Source organism: Tamandua tetradactyla, chromosome 6 (assembly GCF_023851605.1).
Source record: "Tamandua tetradactyla isolate mTamTet1 chromosome 6, mTamTet1.pri, whole genome shotgun sequence".
In the NCBI taxonomy this organism is placed as follows: Eukaryota; Metazoa; Chordata; class Mammalia; order Pilosa; family Myrmecophagidae; genus Tamandua; species Tamandua tetradactyla.
This window is the reverse complement of record NC_135332.1, coordinates 60,531,060-60,550,825: the sequence shown is the minus strand read 5'-3', so window position 1 is coordinate 60,550,825 and position 19,766 is coordinate 60,531,060. Positions and strand designations below refer to the sequence as shown.

General features: G+C 41.4%; 1 protein-coding gene across 11 annotated transcripts in view; it reads left to right on the top strand.

Annotated features, from left to right (window-relative positions):
* Positions 1–19,766, top strand: part of MINK1 (misshapen like kinase 1) — a 54,437-nt gene that overhangs the window by 15,860 nt on the left and 18,811 nt on the right. Inside the window, exon 1 of one of the 11 annotated variants that reach the window (XM_077165666.1) lies at positions 4,637–5,404. The exons of the other annotated variants lie outside the window; for them this stretch is intronic. The gene's annotated coding sequence lies outside the window, so the exon portion shown is untranslated. Of the gene's footprint in view, positions 1–4,636; positions 5,405–19,766 lie in introns of those variants that run through there. 11 annotated transcript variants of the gene reach the window in all.

The window sequence follows — 19,766 nt, the reverse complement described above, 5'->3', positions numbered from 1 at the left end:
GCAGACTGCAGCAGTCAGCAATCTTCTTTTAATATTTTATATTAAATTTTTTTTAAATAGTTTTATTGAGATATATTTACACACCAAATCATCCAAAATGTGTAATTGGTGGTTCACAATATCATCGTATAGTTGTGCATTCATCACTACGATCAATTTTAGAACATTTTCATTACTCCAAGAAAAATAAAAATAAAAAAGAACATCCAGAATATCCCATGCCCGTTATCCTCCCCATTTTTTTAAATTTATTTTTTATTTATTTATTTATTTTTTATTAATTAACGGAAAAAAGAAAAAAAAGAAATTAACCCAACATTTAGAAATCATACCATTCTACATATGCAATCAGTAATTCTTAACATCATCACATAGATGCATGATCATCGTTTCTTAGTACATTTGCATCGGTTTAGAAGAACTAGCAACACAACAGAAAAAGATATAGAATGTTAATATAGAGAAAAAAAATAAAAGTAATAATAATAGTAAAAACAAACAAACAAAAAAAACCCAACCAGACAGACAAAAACAAACAAAAAACAAAACAACAACAACAACAACAAAAAAACCCTATAGCTCAGATGCAGCTTCATTCAGTGTTTTAACATGATTACTTTACAATTAGGTATTATTGTGTTGTCCATTTTAGAGTTTTTGTATCTAGTCCTGCTGCACAGTCTGTATCCCTTCAGCTCCAATTACCCATTATCTTACCCTGTTACTAACTCCTGCTGGACTCTGTTACCAATGGCATATTCCAAGTTTATTCTCGAATGTCGGTTCACATCAGTGGGACCATACAGTATTTGTCCTTTAGTTTTTGGCTAGACTCACTCAGCATAATGTTCTCTAGGTCCATCCATGTTATTACATGCTTCATAAGTTTATCCTGTCTTAAAGCTGCATAATATTCCATCGTATGTATATACCACAGTTTGTTTAGCCACTCGTCTGTTGATGGACATTTTGGCTGTTTCCATCTCTTTACAATTGTAAATAACGCTGCTATAAACATTGGTGTGCAAATATCCATTTGTGTCTTTGCCCTTAAGTCTTTTGAGTAGATTCCCAGTTCTCCCTTTTTATCTTGTTTCTTTTCTCTTGTGCTTCCACTCTTCACCCTAAATCCTAGTGACATCAGTGGTCTGAGTAAATCACCATTTAACAGTTTTCCTTGATCTGTGGAGCCAGTGTCTTAGTGGTTTTCAAAATGTTTTTATGTCCATGAATTCTTGTGAGATGGGATTGAATAGATAAGGGAAAAACCTGAAAGGATAAGTGATCTGCTGGTTTGCTAAATAGCATAAAGACTCAGAACCAATGCCCAGGCCTTCTTATTCTTAGTACAGTATAACCCATTAACCATAGATACTCTATGTAGTATCTTGCTATGCTTCTGGTTTGTTCTTCTTTCTTTCTGCTTTAGCTAAGAACATCTGTCCCTGAGTCATCTTCTTATGCTTTTAAACCTTCTCGTAAGTCATCCTCACACTGAGGTGGGACCCTCCTCTGCCCTTCTCACTCAGGCCAGCTTCTGCTCATTTCTTTATCCTTTCCAAAAGGCTTACCCTACTCCAGGAAGCCTTCCCTTCATCTCTTCTTGCCCTGTTGTCCTTATTAATGTTCCTATTTGTTTTTTGCTGACTACATGGGAATTCTCTTTAAGAAAATCCACTTTCTGGTAATGCGTATTTACCAAACAAATAAATTAGGGGGCACTGATTCACATGACAAAAAAGGATTTGTTTTACCAGTTGTCCTAGTGTATTGCACTTAAGTGAATATTCACAGATCATTTTGGAAGAAAGGACAGAAGCCAAAAGTAAATGTTAGAAGCCATTGCATTAAGGAGAGGGGAAGAATTTTCTAGATAATGCTAACTTTCTTTTATTTATATAATCATTCATTCAGTGGATGGGTATTGACTACAGTCTGGACTCTGAGAACTCAGAGGAGACAGACAATTAAAGAAGCAGTCATAAGGCGCTGGGAATCGAACACAGGTCTCCAGCATAGCAGGCAAGAATTTTGCCTTTGAGCCACCGTTGTACCGCCCCAATTCTTTTTTGTTATAGACCTGTTATTATGATTTCTTCCCTAGGTTTTAAAATTGCAGTTTATATCATGATAGACTTAAATCTTGGGCTGTCAACAGTCATATGACCATGCATCACCCTTTGAACCATAAAATAAAGAAGGTTTATGCTGGAAAAAAACAAGCGGTCACAGAAATATAATTGGTGCCATAAAGTGGGGTGGTGTAGGGACAGTTTAGAGTGCTGTGAAAACAGTGGGATAGTCAGAGAAACTTCCTAGAGGAGGTGATATATGAGTAGAAGTCTGGAAACATGGACATGAGGCATCCAGGAGAATTGAGATTAACGTATCTGGAAGAATGAGCAGCATGTGCAAAGACTGAGGTGAGAACATCGAGTGTTGGAAGAACTGGGAGAAATACAATTGAATGTAGGACTCCTGCTCCTCTGCCTGATTCTTGCACTAGCAGAAAGTCAAATGACACCACGATAGGAATTGTCAAGGCTCCAATATCAAACCTTCCCTGGGATGATCCATTGCAAGGCAGTCAAATCTGAACCTGAGGAAGAACCTCTCTGGTCCACAGATAGCAAATAGAATCTAAGGGACAAAGCTCTGGGGAAGGCAATGTCGTACGTGCCATGGGAAGACACCTTAGGTTTGCCCTCAGAAGACTAACTAGGCTTGAGTTCTAGCTGTACCTTCATGATCATTTAACTTCTCATCTGTGAAATGGGCTGCTATTCCTGCCCTGCTTCCCCACAGGTCTGGGACCCACATGAGAGGACTGTAAATGCATCTTGTAGATTGGAAAGTGTTGGGCGGTTGGGGTGGCAGCAGCACAGCAAACTGTGAGGCAGTGAGATTGTTCTGCTGGCCACTGATTCTCAAAACCTTTTAGACGGTTGCTATAAAGTACATATCAGCTTTACACCTCATTAGAAGAGGCAGAATTAAATTGTTCTGACAGCTTGTAACATTTTTAAAGCAAAAGCCTTACTTGCCTAAGGTGAGACTTGGAAAGTGAACGTTAGGGAGGCAAAGGTGCAGTGTTGTCTCAGCTGCCTAGAAAACTTTGCGAGTCTGGGATGGCTAGAAGGACCTCTAACAGTTTGCAAACCTGAGACAAGGGGTTGGCCCCCCAGGCCTGCAGTTCTCTACTTTCCCTTAGAAGGCTCTGGAGGCAGGCGGAAGCTCAGAAGCAAGCTGTTTATCTTTTAGGTTTTTGGTTTATTTTTAATTTCTGACTGTGATGGTGTTTATTTTTTCCTTTTCTCTTTCCCCACTTCCCCAGCTCGGCATCAGAAAGGGACCATCTGTCCCCTGCCTTGTCTGCGGCCATTTTAGAACTAGCACACAGCTGCTTGAGTTCTGGTCCCCTCGTCTCCCCACCAACCCTCACACCCAGCCTGACTTTCTCTTACTCTGCACTCCCTCCTAAAACTGTTCTCATCTCTTCATGTGTCAGCTGCCCACCTCCTGTGGGCCTCTCCATCTGTGAAGACCTCCAGTCTGGATCACGCCATCACCCCAGGGCTCCTGTCTGAGGCAGCTGGATTTGTAGGGAACCCAGGCATAGAGGTAGCAAAGTCAGCTTGGTAGAGGAGAAGCAACTTCTGTGCTCCAGGCAGGGCCCCCTCTGCTCTGGCTGGTCTCTGATTAGAACGGTATTTATGTTCATGTCTGTGTTACGTCTGAACTTGTTTCTGCCTCTACGTGTATTGGCAAGTATGTATGTGTGTTACAGGTCCTTCTGGCACAGACCCAGGAGGAGTGACTTAAAAACTTCCCCGCCTCCATGCCCCAGCACACAAATATCTTTCCTGGGTTTTTTCCCTCCCCTCTACTCATGGAGCCTACTTGATTTCCTTTCCTCCTGCCCACCATTCCCGTAAAAACCCTTCAAACATGGATAGCAGCTGATACACAGAGGACTAGGACATCACAGTGTGGAATGAGAATAAAAGGGATTTGATTCAGTCCCACAGTGTGAGAGATAGGGTTAACCCAATCCAGAGTGGACAGTCAGTTTTAGAGTAATGAAAGGTGGGAAAGGGTTTTTGAAGGCTTTATTAAAGAATCCAGTTTGTTATTGGGCATGATAGGCAATAGGGAATTGAGGAGGGTTTTAACCTTACCTCCATTCTCTCTTCCAGTTTATTGGCTCAATTAAGAGATGCTCTGATAACCCCTCTTCCTCTCTCTACTTCCTTTCTCTTCGTAGGACAATTTCATCCGTCTTTCATGCTTTGGCTTTGGGCCTGCTGAACCCTTTGGGTTTGAACATATTTCCCCTGGTTGGCTTTGGGATAGAGGGAGACTGACTCAGGGGTCCTGTTGAGAAAGGCAGCCATCTGAGTCTCTAGTTTCCCTTTGGGTCCTTGGGAGCTGTGTCTAGCTTCTCTGCTTGGATAGGATGGAGGAGGCTACCTAATAAGACTTTTCTTATCCCCAATCCCCTTCCCCCAGCCCACAAATCCACTCCTGTTTTCTTTCTTTCTTATGCACTCACACATCCCATTTCTCTCGCACACACGTACTCTTCCATATTTTCTTGTGCACACACATTCTTTAGCTACTTATAGCAATTGAAGAATGTCTCATTCTCTACCCAGACTACTTGCCAGCTCCCACTCCTTTCCATTTTCTCCCCTGGTGCTGGATAAGTGCTGTGTCCCTGTTGGGGAAAACTCCGTCTGCCCCTAGTCTCTCTGGGTTTAGGCCTTCACCTGGTGGTGGTTTAGCATAACTCCTATACGAGTTAAGGGATGGTAATCTGGTTGGTAGCAGGTCTGAGGGATGGATGGGTTTTAAAGCTGCCTTTACGTAGCAGTCATGTCTTAGTACTTAGATTGTTGGAGTTTTGGGGGGAGATGGTTTTGAGAGAGCTGAAGGAGCCTATGGGAAGTAAAAGACCCCTCCCCCAAGGCATCGCTTGGTACAGACACAGCCTTTACCATCACCCTCCCCCACCTCCCGGCTTCCTCTTGCTTAGTTCTTCTGGATTACAGGAAGAGCTCAGGAAAACAGGCCTATTGTTTTCTTTTGGGAGAGAGGGAAGGCCTCCACCCTGCCCAGACTCACTCCCCTTTGAAATGTTATCAGAGAAATAGAGGCTCCACTGCCCTGTTGGTTCCCTTTTTAGACCACAAGTTCCCATTCCTCTTTCCCTACTGGGCCTCATACTCCTTTTCTCCTTCCTCTATCTGTTTTTTCCACTATTGCAGGTTTCTCTATGTCTTTTTTGTCTTCTGAGCAGTCCTGGGGCAGTGGGCGGGAGTGGTGGTGGTAGTGATGGATGGTAATAAGCGGGTAGGAGGAGGCCTGTCTCCTACAAGCCTGAGGAGTTGGAGCTGTGGCCCAGGTAAGGAAGGTTCCCCTCCCCCTCCCCGGTCTCATGGTTGGTTTACCCTGACTTGTCCTCCTGTCCCCACACATGCCATGGCAGCCCCACCTCCTGGAGCTGTTTCCTTGTCGGAAGTAGGATGGCACCTTTCCTGCTTTGGGAAACAGTGCTGGTTACAGCAGCAGTACCTGCCAGGGCATATTCGAGTGAATAATTGTTGTTGGGCTTGAAGCACAGGAGGGACCAGTCCTTCCCTTGTCTCCATTGGATTTTTTTTTTTTTTCTTTTTTAATGTTTCTATGCCAAGGACTTACAGCCCTTCAGCGGGATTTATGGTTCTGCTTCTTTCTACCATTCTAGCAACCTCCTAGAATCTCCTGGAATCTTTAATGATCCCTTCCAGGTTTGAAATTATGTAAGTCTCATGGATGAGCAAAAAAAAGTGGGGGATGCATTTTCCTATGCTACTTGCTTCTACAGTTGCCTCACAAGCAATCTCACCCTTCATATTTTAGCATATGTAACTTTTCTCTACATGCTAATGCTCTTCTTTTTGTGTTGGTGTCTGCTTTATAAGCTCCCAGAGGGCAGAGCTAAAGTTTAAGGAGGCATTCTTTGACAGGCTCTTAATAAAGATGCTGGGTAATGTTGATAATAACAGTTTGCATTTGTTCAAGTACTTAGAAAAAAACTTTATCCCTCCAGGGATTTCAACTGCATGCAAAGCAGACACAACATGAATTACTTTCCCATTTGAGATGAGCAATCTGAAGTACCAAAGGGAGAGGCACGTTGATAGAGAAGGTATTATTAGTGCAGTGAGGACTGGAGGCCCTGGTTCTAATCTTCCAGCCCTGGGCCAGGTCCAAGAAATCTGGCCCCCGACCTAAGGTGCTTATCTCCATTTGCCCATTCTATTACCCACCCCTTTCAAACTGGATTCTGCTAACTGCAAACTTTTCCACTCACCAGCTGTGAAGGAGAATTGTAATTTATTGTATTTTACATCAGAGTGACTACGATTGCTGTTTGTCAGAGCTATGCTTGTCATTTCCTCCTGGCTCTTTCTCCAGTTGCGAACTGTGGGAGAAGCCCAGAGAGTTCCTTGAGGGTCAGCAGAGCAAGGAAGAAAGTGTTCATGCCAGTTTGTGCCTGGTTCCCTTCTGGTCGGCTGCAGTGAGTGCTCCATGATGGAGGCATTAGTTGATGACTCAGAAAGGGTCAAGGTATCCTGCCTAAGCTTTGTTCAGCCTGTGTTTATTTAACCCCTTCATGTCCCAAATGCTGGGGGCATATCTTCAGGAAATTTGGGGGCTAGTTGGGAAGATTAACACATTTGAAATAATCAAGGAGGGGCAACAACTGGTTCACTTCTGTTCCCTTGGCCGCCCTCAGGCTGTGTCTTCCTCTCCTCCCACCAAGCTTTGCCCGTCTTCTTTTCTTTCAGTCCTTTATCCTCACATTCACTACGGTAGTACTCAATAAATTATTGCTAGAGTGGAAATTATAATATAATCAGCAATAATTTATTGAGCACTATAGTAAGTGCTCTTTGGGTTATTATCTTGTTGAAATTAGTTTCTCTCCCAATTCTATTTTCCTCACTGCCACTCTCATTCCCTCTCCCGTTACATTTTCTTGATCGTCTATATATAAGCTGTCCCTCTGCTCATAAACAGCCTCAACTTTCCTTTATCTGAAATAATAATGGCCTCTCCAGCCTTAACTCTGTATATACTACCTGGAATCTTCCCTCTGGGTTTCTTCTCTGGAATGGGTAAGGGGGAGATTTGCCCTAGCTTGTCTTCTTTCTTCAGTCTAGGACTGGCTGCCTGTGGCTTAGGAACCATCTTGGGTGAGAAAGAAGACCAAATGGTTCAAAACATGGTCCCTTGGCAGGATTTACTATAAGCAGGGTAGAACACGTTGTAGGCCTTGGGACCAAATTTGGGGGGGTCAAACCTTGGTTCCATCACTTCCTAGCTGTGTGTAACCCTAGGCAAGTCATTTGCTTGCTCTAAACTTCCTTTGCCTGTAAAATGGGTGTAACAACAGTACTTACCTTAAAGTTTATTGTGAGATTGTACCTCTAAAGTGTTCAGCAGTATGAGGAACAAAGAAAATGGTCAAAACTTTTGGCTAACATAATTATTAAGGTGATGTGGGGAGGGTGGATAAGGAAAGACATCTCTGAGACAAGAAATATGAGGCAACATAAGGCAACAAAGATAAGGGCTAGAAGGATGGGACAGAAAGTAGCCCTCATTGTTCACAAAGAGAGTTCTGGAAAGTTTTTAGACCATAGGTTGACTCTCTCTTCCTTAGAGGATCCTTCCCTGATTCCCCAGACTTGGTCAAGTTTCTTCTCCTAGCACTTTGTCTTACTTCTTTGTAGCATGTAAGACTCACCACAATTACAGTGAAGTAATTCATTGTAGAATTGTTTAATGTGTGTCTCCTCACTAGAATGGAAACATCATTCCAGCACAGTCTGCCTCATTTTGTTCACCACTGTGTTTCCAAGTCTAGCACAGTTCCTGGTACACCACCAAGAAGCAATGAATAACCATTAGATTTCATTGAGTGTGGATTTGAGCATTTGGACTCATCAAGTAAGAACTGGAAAGAACTAGTTTCTTATCTTGTTGAAAGGGAACCCAGAATGATTAAGTGACTTGCCCCAAACACATAGCCAATTAGAAGCTCCAGGTAGCACCACAGCCAAGACTAGAAACCATGTTGTTTTATAATTTTCTGTGTTTATCTCAGGGTTTTTTCATACGGGTTGTATCTACAGAAGCATTTTGAGGGAATCCACATCTTCCATGTAATAGGGTAGCTTTCTTAGAGTGGAAACTATAATATTATCAGCAGTAATTTATTGAGCACTATTGTAGGTGCTCTTTGGATTATTATTTTTTTTTGGAGGTGCATTGTCTGGGAATTGAACCCGGATCTCCCACATGTAAGACGAACATTCTACCACTGAGCTACCCATACACCCTGGATTATTATTATTATTATTTTTTTATATAACTTTTTTTTATTAATTAAAAAAAAGAAAAGAAATTAACACAATATTTAGAAATCATTCCATTCTACATATGCACTCAGTAATTCTTAGTATCATCACATAGGTGTATGATCGTCATTTCTTAGTACATTTGCATCGATTTAGGAAAAGAACTAGCAAAACAGCAGAAAAAGATATAGAATGTTAATATAGAGAAGAAAATTAAAATAATAATAATAATAATATATATATATAAAAAGGAAAAAGAAAAAAACAAAAACAAAAGATACAAACAAACAAAAAACTATAGTTCAGGTGCAGCTTCGTTCAGTGTTTTAACATAGTTACATTACAATTAGGTATTATTGTGCTGTCCATTTTTGAATTTTTGTATCTAGTCCTGTTGCACAGTCTGTATCCCTTCAGCTCCAATTACCCATTATCTTACCCTGTTTCTAACTCCTGCTGGTCTCTGTTACCAATGATATATTCCAAGTTGATTCTCGAATGTCGGTTCACATCAGTGGGACCATACAGTATTTGTCCTTTAGTTTTTGGCTAGACTCACTCAACATAATGTTCTCTAGGTCCATCCATGTTATTACATGCTTCATAAGTTTATTCTGTCTTAAAGCTGCATAATACTCCATTGTAGGTATACAGCACAGTTTGTTTAGCCACTCGTCTGTTGATGGACATTTTGGCTGTTTCCATCTCTTTGCAATTGTAAATAATGCTGCTATAAACACTGGTGTGCAAATGTCCATCTGTGTCTTTGCCCTTAAGTCCTTTGAGTAGATACCTAGCAGTGGTATTGCTGGGTCGTAATCCATTCTGCCAGTCTATGTCTTTTGATTGGGGAATTCAGTCCATTACCTTTTAGTGTTATTACTGTTTGGATAATATTTTCCTCTACCATTTTGGCTTTTGTATTATATATATCATATCTGATTTTCCTTCTTTCTACACTTTACTCCATACCTCTCTCTTTTGTCTTTTCGTATCTGACTCTAGTGCTCCCTTTAGTATTTCTTGCAGAGCTGGTCTCTTGGTCACAAATTCTCTCAGTGACTTTTTGTCTATAAATGTTTTAATTTCTCCTTCATTTTTGAAGGATAATTTTGCTGGATATAGAAGTCTTGGTTGGCAGTTTTTCTCTTTTAGTAATTTAAATATATCATCCCACTATCTTCTAGCTTCCATGGTTTCTGCTGAGAAATCTACACATAGTCTTATTGGGTTTCCCTTGTATGTGACAGATTGTTTTTCTCTTGCTGCTTTCAAGATCCTCTCTTTCTCTTTGACCTCTGACATTCTAACTAGTAAGTGTCTTGGAGAACGCCTATTTGGGTCTGTTCTCTTTGGGGTGCGCTGCACTTCTTGGTTCTGTAATTTTAGGTCTTTCATAAGAGTTGGGAAATTTTCAGTGATAATTTCTTCCATTAGTTTTTCTCCTCCTTTTCCCTTCTCTTCTCCTTCTGGGACACCCACAACACATATATTTGTGCGCTTCATATTGTCATTCAGTTCCCTGATCCCCTGCTCAAGTTTTTCCATTCTTTTCCCTATAGTTTCTGTTTCTTTTTGGGATTCAGATGTTCCATCCTCCAGTTCACTAATTGTAGCTTCTGTCTCTTTAAATCTACCATTGTAGGTATCCATTGTTTTTTCCATCTTTTCTACTTTGTCCTTCACTCCCATAAGTTCTGTGATTTGTTTTTTCAGATTTTCTATTTCTTCTTTTTGTTCAGCCCATGTCTTCTTCATGTCCTCCCTCAATTTATTGATTTGGTTTTTGAAGAGTTTTTCCATTTCTGTTCGTATATTCAGAATTAGTTGTCTCAGCTCCTGTATCTCATTTGAACTATTGGTTTGTTCCTTTGACTGGGCCATATCTTCAATTTTCCGAGCGTGATCCGTTATTTTCTGCTGGTGTCTGGGCATTTGATCAGGTTTCCCCGGGTGTGGGACCCGGCTGGTTGAAAGGTTTTTCTGTGTAATCTCTGGGCTCTGTTTTTCTTTTCCTGCCCAGTAGGTGGTGCTCGTGGCGCTTGTCTGTCTGCGGGTCCCACCAGTAAAAGATGCTGTGGCTCCTTTAACTTGTCAATCCGAATCTCGCAGTCGGCCCGGGAAACCGCGCGTGGAGTGGGGGTCGCCAGCCACCGCGGCTTGGGGGAGTGCTGGTCCAAATTGCCCAGCTGGCCCGAGACGCCAAGTGTGGCGGGAGGGCCCCGCTATCCAACGTTCCCAGTCGGACCGGGAAGCCACGTGTGTGGAAGGGACCCCGGTCGCCAGCCGCCCTGGCCCGGGAAAGCGCGTACCCCTCGGGTATCTCACTGCAGCGGATTCTCCCTGCCCGTTCAGCCGTTCCAGAATGGGGTACGCTGTCTTTTTGGTCTCTGTCGTGGCTCCGGGAGCTGTTTCGTATTGTTTCTGTTTCTTTAGTTGCTGTTCTGGAGGAGGAACTAAGACCCACCCGTCTTACTAAGCCGCCATCTTCTCCGACTATTATTTTTAATAACAGCTTTATTGAGCTATGTATTAGTTTGTTAAACTGCTGGAATGCAATATACTGGAAATGGAACAGCTTTTGAAAAAGAAATTTAATAAGTTGCAAATTACAATTTTAAGACTGTGAAAATGTCCAGATTAAGGCATCAGCAAGAGGTTTCCTTCACTTAGGAATGGCTGATGCCATCCAAAATACCTCTATCAGCTAGAAAGGCATGTGGTTGGTATAGGCTGATCCTTGTTCCTGGTTCCACCACTTCCAGCTTCTGATGCCAGTAGTTTCCTCTTGAAGTGTCTGTGGGCCTCACTTAACTCTTGTGGGACACAACTCTGGGTTCTGGCTTACTTAGCATCTCATGGGAAGGCATATGGTGATATCTGCTAGGCTTTGCCTGTGTCTAGGCATTTGCTTTCTCTGTTGGCACTCTAAGCATCTCCAAACATCTGTGTCTCTGTCAGCTCTGAAGCAGCTATTCTCCAAGCATCTGCATCTGAAGTTTCTTAAAAATGTTTCCCTTTTAAAGGGACTCCAGTAAACTAATCAAGACCCGCTTTGAATGGATGGAGTCACATCTTCATCTAACCAAAAAGACATTCACAATTGGGTGTGTCAAATGTCCGTGGAAATAATCTAATCAAAAGATCACACCCACAGCTGGGTGTGTCACAACTCTGTGGAGATGATCTAATCAAAAGGATTTCTATCCCACAATACTGAATGAGGATTAAAGGACATGGCTTTTCTAGGGTGTACAATACTTTAAAAGTAGCACAAAATGTAATTCACATATCATAAAATTCCTTTTAAAATATACAATTCAGTGGTTTTTAGTAAATTCACAGAGTTGCTCAACCATCAGCACTATTTTAATTTCAGAACATTTTTAACACCTCCCAAGGAAACCCCGTACCCATTAACAGTCACTCCCCAGTCCTTGCCCTCATCTATTTGTGCTATATAGATTTACTTTTCTTCCGGATATCTCACATAAATGGAATCATACAATATATGGCTTTTTGGGTCTGGTGTCTTTCATTTAGCTTAATATTTTCAAGGTTCATCCATGTTTAGCATCTGCCAGTATTTCATTCTGTTTTATGGCCAAATAATAATCCATTGTATGGATATACCACATTTTGTTTATGCATTCATCATGTGGGTTATTTCTACTTTTTGGCTATTATGGATAATGCTGCCCTGAGCCTTCATGTGCAGGTTTTTATGTGAACATATATTTTCAGTTCTCTTGGGTACATACCTGGGAGTGGAATTGCTGGGTCTATGGTAATTCTATGTTTAATGGTTTGAGGAACTGCCAAACTGTTTTCCAAAGCGGCTGTACAATTTTACATTTCCATCAGCAATTTATGAGGGTCCCAATATCTCCATATCCTCACTAGCACTTGTGACTGTCTGTCTTTTTGACTGTTGACATCTTGGTGGGACTGCAGTGGTATATTGTTTCAGTATTGTTTTGCATTTCCCTAGGACAAATGACATTGAGCATCTTTCCATGTGCATGTTGGTCATTTGTATATCTTCTTTGGAGAAATGTCTATTCAGATCCTTTCCCCATTTTTATCAATAATGCCCATTTTTAAAAATTTGAATATTTGTCTTGTTATTGAGTTGTAAGAATTCCTTATAATTCTGTACACAAGTCTCTTACCAGGTTTACAAATATTTTCTCCCATTCCATAGGTTGCCTTTTTACTTTCTTAATGATGCCTTTTGAAGCACAAGAGTTTTAAATTTTGATGAAGTCCAGTTTATCTGTTTTTCTGTTGTTGCTTCTTTTGATTTTACTTCTTTTGGTTTATAACTACAAACCCATTACCTGTTCCAAGGTCATGAATTTACTCCAGTGTTTTCTTTTAATAGAGTTATAATTTTAGCTCTTACATTTTTAGGTCTATGATCCGTTTTAGTTCATTTTTGTATCTGGTATGAGATAGGGGTCCAATTTCATTCTTATGATGGCTGAAATTGGACCCCTATCCAGTATTTAAAAAAAGAGTACTCTCCCCCCAACCCCACTTGAAATGTCTTTGGACCCTTGTCAAAAAGTAATTGACTGTAAATGTAAAAATTTATTTTGCGGTTCTCAATTCGGTTCAGTTGATCTGTATGTCTGTCCTTATGTCAGTATAATACTGTCTTGGTTACTATAGCTTTGTAGTAAATTTTGAAATCGTGAAGTGTGGGTCCTCCAGTTTTGTTCTTTTTCAAGATTGTTTTATATATTCTGGGTCCCTTGTATTCCTGTATGGATTTTAGGATAAGCTTGTCAGTTTCTACAAAAACGCTGGCTGGGATCTTGATATTGATGGCAGTGCATTGACTGGGGATCACTTGGATAGCTTTGCATTGAATCTGTAGATAGTGTATCTTTCTATTTATTTATGTTTTTTTTTCCAACTGTCTTTTTGTAGTTTTTAGTATACAAGTTTTATATTATTCCTATTTATTTTATTCCTTTGATGCCATTGTAAATGGAATTGTTTATGTAGTTTCATTTTTAATTATTCATTGTAACATATGGAAACAGTGTAACATAGTAATTTTTTATATCAATCTTGTATCCTCAAGGTTGTTGAATTGGTTTGTTAATTCTAATGAGGTTTTTTTTTTTAAGAATATCTTAGGATTTTCTATACAAACAGATCATAACATCTGTAAATAGAGATAGTTTTGCTCCTTCCTTTCCAATCTGGATGCCTTTAATTTCATTTTCTTGCCTAATTACCCTGATTAGAACCTCCAGTACAATATTTCATAGAAGGTGTCAAGAGTGAACATCTTTGTCTTTTTCTTTGGATTGCTTTAAAAAATATATACATCCTCAGTCTAATTCCTGAGGAATTTAAACTCATGGTGGAGATGAGATTAATATGTGAAATTAAGATTGAAAGTCATGGATGGGATAGTTTGTGGTGGTCTAGAGTAGCTGGGGAAGAGTTCCTGAAAAAACTTGTGGTTTGGCTTGACAAAGAGGAGAGAGGTCATTTTTAGGCAGGGTTGACTACATCAACACGGAAAAAGATGGACATGAATTGTGTGCTGGGGAAGGGAGTCAGTAAGGAGAGAGGTGGTGTGGAGTGAACACAAGAGAAAGCAGTCGCTGGTCACCTAGCGTGTTGCTGGTCACTCCACCCCCCACCCTGCTCACTCAGGCTACCTGTCTTTAGTCAGATCCCTGCTGCTCCCAGATGGTCCTACAACTTCTATTCACCTATGAGTAACTTCCTAAAAGAGTTCCTCAAAATGGGTCCACCCGACTCTCTGCAGTAGAATCACCCAGGTGTTTCCAGTTCTTCACTTCAGACCTGTGGTGCTAAATCAGAATCTCTGGAGGTGGGTCCTGAGAATCTTGTTTCCCAAGTGATTCCCAAGTGTACTCTGAACTTTGAGAACCACTGTCCTAAAGCCTACTGTACATTATCTATTCCCAAGCTTTTCTACCTTGTGCAGGTCTTTGCTCCTACTGAACAGATGATCTTCCCGACCACTGAATCAGCAAGGTCGAGACTATTGAGTATTTATTGAGCTCCCCCATCTCCCTTCTTTATCTCAACAGAACAGTCTCTTTACTGCTCATCTCTTCCTGTCCTTCTCACTCCTTCATCCTCATTAGTTATCCCTATTCCCTTCCCACCTCCAGCAGCTGGCTGGATCAGGTTGCTGAAAACAAAGAATTTGAGCCTCGGGTGAAGAAGCTGGAGAAGATCTGCAGCAACATCTTTACAAAGCTGCGCTAGTGTGTAGGGGCAGGCCAGGCCTGCCTTGGTGGCTCTCTCTGGAGAGCACACAGACAGTACAGGATTTGAAGGCCAAATTATTTGGGGCCAGATCAATGTATAAATCATATTTGAGTGGTGGTTGTGCATTTCTGAGCATTTGAAATCCTTGGATGTGTGTTTAAAAGAGAAATAGGCACTGTGGTTTTTTTATTGGTACTGTAAATCAGTGGAAGATAAATTTATATACTAAGAAATATGCATGTGTATTTGACATAAAAAATACATCTTCCTCAGTTATCTTCCCTCTTCTGAGCACCATCAGTCTCTCCCCTTTTTGGCTTCTTCTTTCCGCAATTGTAAGAGATCTTCCCTATTTTGAAAACCCTTTTGTCTGACCCTGCTGCCTCCTCTGGCCATCATCTGATCCCACCCTCCACCCCCCACTTCCTTTGAAAGTTATACTTCTCCAGAAAGTGTGCTGCACCCACAGCCTTTGCCTCCAATCCCACGGTCTGCCTTCTATTCTCACAGCGACAGTTGTTGTAGAGGTTATCAGTGGTTTCCTAGGTGCCAAGGCTGGAGATGTTTTTCTTTCTTTTTTCTTTTTTTGGTAACATATCTACAAACATAAAATTTCCCATTTTAACCAGTTTCACATATACAATTCAGTGGTGTTAATTACATTTCACAATGTTGTATTACCCTCCAACACCAAAACTTTTCCCTTACCCCATATAGAAACTCTTACCAATTAACATTAACTCCCCATATCTCACTCCCATCCGCTCTCCTGGCAACCTGTAGTCTATTTTCTGCCTCTGTGAATTTGCTCATTCTAATTATTTCATATCACTGAGATCATACAATATTTGTCCTTTTGTGTCTGACTTCATTCAACAGTTATGACTTTAAGGTTCATTCATGTTGTAGCATGTACCTGAACTTCTTTTTCAACTTCATTCCTTTTTATGGCTGAATGATATTCCATTTATGCACATTCCACATATTGTTTATTCATTTATCTGTTGATGCACACTTGGATTGCTTCTACTTCTTGGCAGTTGTGAATAATGCTGCAATGAACATTACCTATTCGAGTCCCTGCTTTCAATTATTTTGTGTGTGTGTGTAGAGTTGGGATCGCCAGGTCATATGATAACTCTGTACCAATAGACCATCTTCCTCAGTGGCCACACCATTTTACATTCTCAGCAACCAGGCATGAGAGTTTTCTAAATTTCTTTGCATCCTCGCCAATGCTTCCATTTTCCTTTATTATTATTTTTTAATAGTAAGCCTTCTAGATGGGTGTGAAGTGGTTATCTCATTGTGGTTTGTTTTGCCTTTCCCCGATGGCTAGTGATGTATAGCATCTTTTCATGTATTTATTGGTCATTTGGAGAAATGTCTATTCAAGTCCTTGGCCTTTTTTTTTTTTTAATAGAGAAATGTGGGTTTGTAGAAAGATCATGCGTAAGATACAGGATTCCTATATACCACTCTGTTATTAACACCTTGCATTGGTGTGGTTCATTTGTGACAATTGGTGAAAGTACATTTTTATAATTGTATTATTAACTACAGTCCGTGGTTTAACTTAGGGTTCACTGTGTTGTGCAGTTTCATGGATTTAAAAAAATTTTTTATCCCATTAACCATATATACAAATAACATTTCCCCCTTTAACCACATTCAGATATATGTTTTAATGCTGTTAATTATGTTCACAGTGTCGTGCCACCATCACCATCATCCATTACCAAACAATTTCCATCATTCCAAGTAGGAGCTCTGTACATTTATTTTTAAGAAAATAAAAACTAAGGTAAAAAGAACACCTAAAACATCCCATCCTCCCCATTGTTTATTTTTTGTTCTTTTTTTTTTTTTTTACTCATCTGTCCTTACACGGTTAAAGGGAGTGTCAGTCACAAGGTTTTCACAATCACACGGACAGATCTTAAAAGCTCTACAGTTTTTTAATCATCTTTAGGAGTCAAGGCTATTAGATTATAGTTCAACAGTTGCAGGTATTTCCCTCTAGCTACTCCAGTACACCAAAAACTCAAAAGGGGTATCTATCCATTCATAAGAAACACCTCCAGAATGACCTCTCGACTCTAATTGAAATCTCTCAGCCACTGAAACTTTATTTTATTTTATTTCTCTTTCCCCTTTTGGTCAAAAAGGCTTCCTCACTCCCACATTGCCAGGGCCAGGCTCATCCCCAGGAGTCATGTTCTATGTTGCCAGGGAGATTTACACCCTCGGGAGTCCTGTCCCATGTAGGGGGGAAGGCTGTGAGTTCACCTGCAAATTTGGCTTAGAGAGTGAGTTGGCCTGTTTTTGGACAGCAGTATTTTCTTAGTCCTGCAGAGGAGTGCTGTGCAGCATGTACAGCCGTTCGTTACCTTGTCCTTCCTGAGGGGCACCCTTCATGACCACCTCCTCTGGGTTCCCTTCTTCTGCTCTCTAATAATTAGGGCCATTCCTTTGGTATGAAGGTTTGGTCCTTATTCTTTCCCTAGACACTCTCCTTGATTTCTTGTCTCCAACTCTCATACTCATAAATGACTCCTAAAACCTTATCTCCAGACCCTTGTCTCTCTCTAACTACCTGATAGACATTTACTTCTACATGTTTCTTAACATCTCATACTCAACATCCGAACCCAAGTTCCTGTCCCGCAGCCTAGCATGGCCTTCCGCGTGCTTAAATTCCTGTCTCACCAATTGAAAACGTATCCGGCTTCCAAAGCCCAGCTCAAATACCATCTCCTCCAGGGAGGCTGCCTCAGATTCCCAATCACAATTTCTTTCTGTCTCCTGGAATCATAAAACAGACTTTTTATTCAATCCTGCTCCCTCTTGTTTGCGTGAGGAAAATGAGGTCAGAGAACAGTTAAATACTTCCCCAGGGACGCAGAGCAAGTGTCAAAGTTCTCACTTAGAAATCCCTTTTCAGGCACCTGATTCAGTGCTCTCTCTACCACACTATGCAGTTTCTTCTTGCCTTTAGTGTTTTTGGTTGCTCTTAGGGCATAAATCATATACCACCTTCTATCCAAATGTGGGTACTTGGTCCTCTATAAAATCATAAGGTCCTAAGGGAATATGAATGTTTCTTATATATCTTTGAGCTCCCCATTATGCCTCATTCAGGGGTTGACATGTTGTTAGTGCTCAAGAAATATTTAATGAATGGATGAAATAAGATAAGATTGCCTTATCAATTTTCCTCGATTAAGACCTAGCCCAGGGCAGGATAAACGTGAGCTGGGACACTCGCTCAAAAAAATCTTCATTGGTTGATGAATAATGGAGCCACTTTAAATACCAGGCTGAGGTGTTTGGTTCCTTCTGTAAGCAGTGGGGGGTCACGCTGGTTCTGAAGCAGAAGAGTAAAATTAGGAAAGCTCTGTTTTAAGAGGATTAAATGTGGCAGTGGCAGTGGCAGAAGAGAAAGATGTAAAAGGTGTAGGGAGGCAGGAGCTCCAGGAAGGGTGAGAGAAGAGATTGGTCTGGGCATCAGCTCCAGTGACTGAGAGAAAGAGACAAATCAGGGACATTTTGAAGGGGGAAATAAGACTGGGCAATTGTGATGTGGAGAAGGAAGGAGGAGCAGGAGATACAGCAAAGGTGGGTTTTGGTGTGGAAAAATGGTGCTGCTCTTGAAACAAGGAAAGGGAGCAGACCACTGTGGAGTCAGGGACCATGACCAGTGTGTTACCTGCATTGTTTCAGCATAACTGTAAGAATGACTTTTTCAGGGAGTAAGTGTGGTTATCCTTACCGTATGAATAAGAAAACAGGCTTGAAATCACTAAAATCAATATCTGAAGCCCGTGTGTCTGACCTCAGAGATTGTTCTTTATCCTTGAGTACTGTCCAAACTTGTGGGAAAGAGACAGGTTGAGAGCTAATGTTATAAAATTAAATTTATTTGTGCAGATTCAAGGTGATGGTGGTGTTTCACTATGATACAGGCCAATCGTATTTCATTTCCTTTCTTAGAGATTAAGGGTTTCCAGAAAGTCATGACCATATCTCCATTTTCCTATCTCCCACCATTTCAGAAAAAAGTGGAGTTAGATGCAAGAAAGGACTGTAGAGATAAGAGGCCCCAGAATGGATGAGCTCTGCTTTTGGGTTGATCTTTAGGGAACTAGGTTCTCTGAGCCTCTAAGTCTAGAATCGTAGATAGCAGTTCAACTTCTTCCAGGTTCCTTGCAGCTCTCAGGAACCACTCATTAGTACCACCACTGCAGTGACGAACTTCTCTTTTTCCTGTGGGGCCTGCAGATTTTTAGACTTGTTAAAAGTTTTTAGTAGCTTCAGCTAGAGCTTAATAATTAAACATAGAGCCAAGAAGTTCTTTGTCTAGTCAGCTCAGCCCCTTTCAGAGCACATAGAAAGAACCCCCTCTTCACCCTCTGCAAGGAGCAGGAGGAGACAGGATTTGGGATGTCCTTTCCGGCTGCTGTGTGCCAGGCCCTGGCCTAGGTACTGGGTGCACCCTGGTGAACAAGGACTCAGTCCTCCTTGCGGTTGGGGGCTCTACAGACAAGTAGGGGTCCAGTGACAATGCACTGTGAGGGAGGCTCTGGGAGGGCAAGTACAGGGAGCCAGGGCTACATTGCCTGTCCTCCAGTTCCCCTTTCTGAGGAAATGGACAAAGAGGACGTTCTCTCTCCCTGGGTCACAACATGCCCAGTCTTCTTCTGTAGGCCCACTTCAGTGGGTGAAGTTTTGTTGTTGTTTTCAGAAATCCTGTATTGGTTCTCAGAATCAGGGATCACATTCAGAATTATCAGCCCAGAGGTCTCAGCGTTGCCTGGAGAGTTTATTTCCTAAATGCCATCCTCACTTTCTGCCTCTCCTCTCAGCCTTTGCAGGTACTGGGGAGGGGCCTACCCTGTGAAATACAAGGACTGCTGTGCAGGAGTGTGCATAGCACTAGGGGGGTTTCTCTCTTTCAGTTTGCAGCTCCACCTCTCAAAAAAAAAAAAGGGCCCTGCCAGCCCAGTGGGGGTGGTCTCCTCATGGCAGTTGTGTTGCTTGGGGGCCAGGCCTTCTTGCTTTTGGCCAGCAGGAGGATGAGCCTCTTTGGAGGCT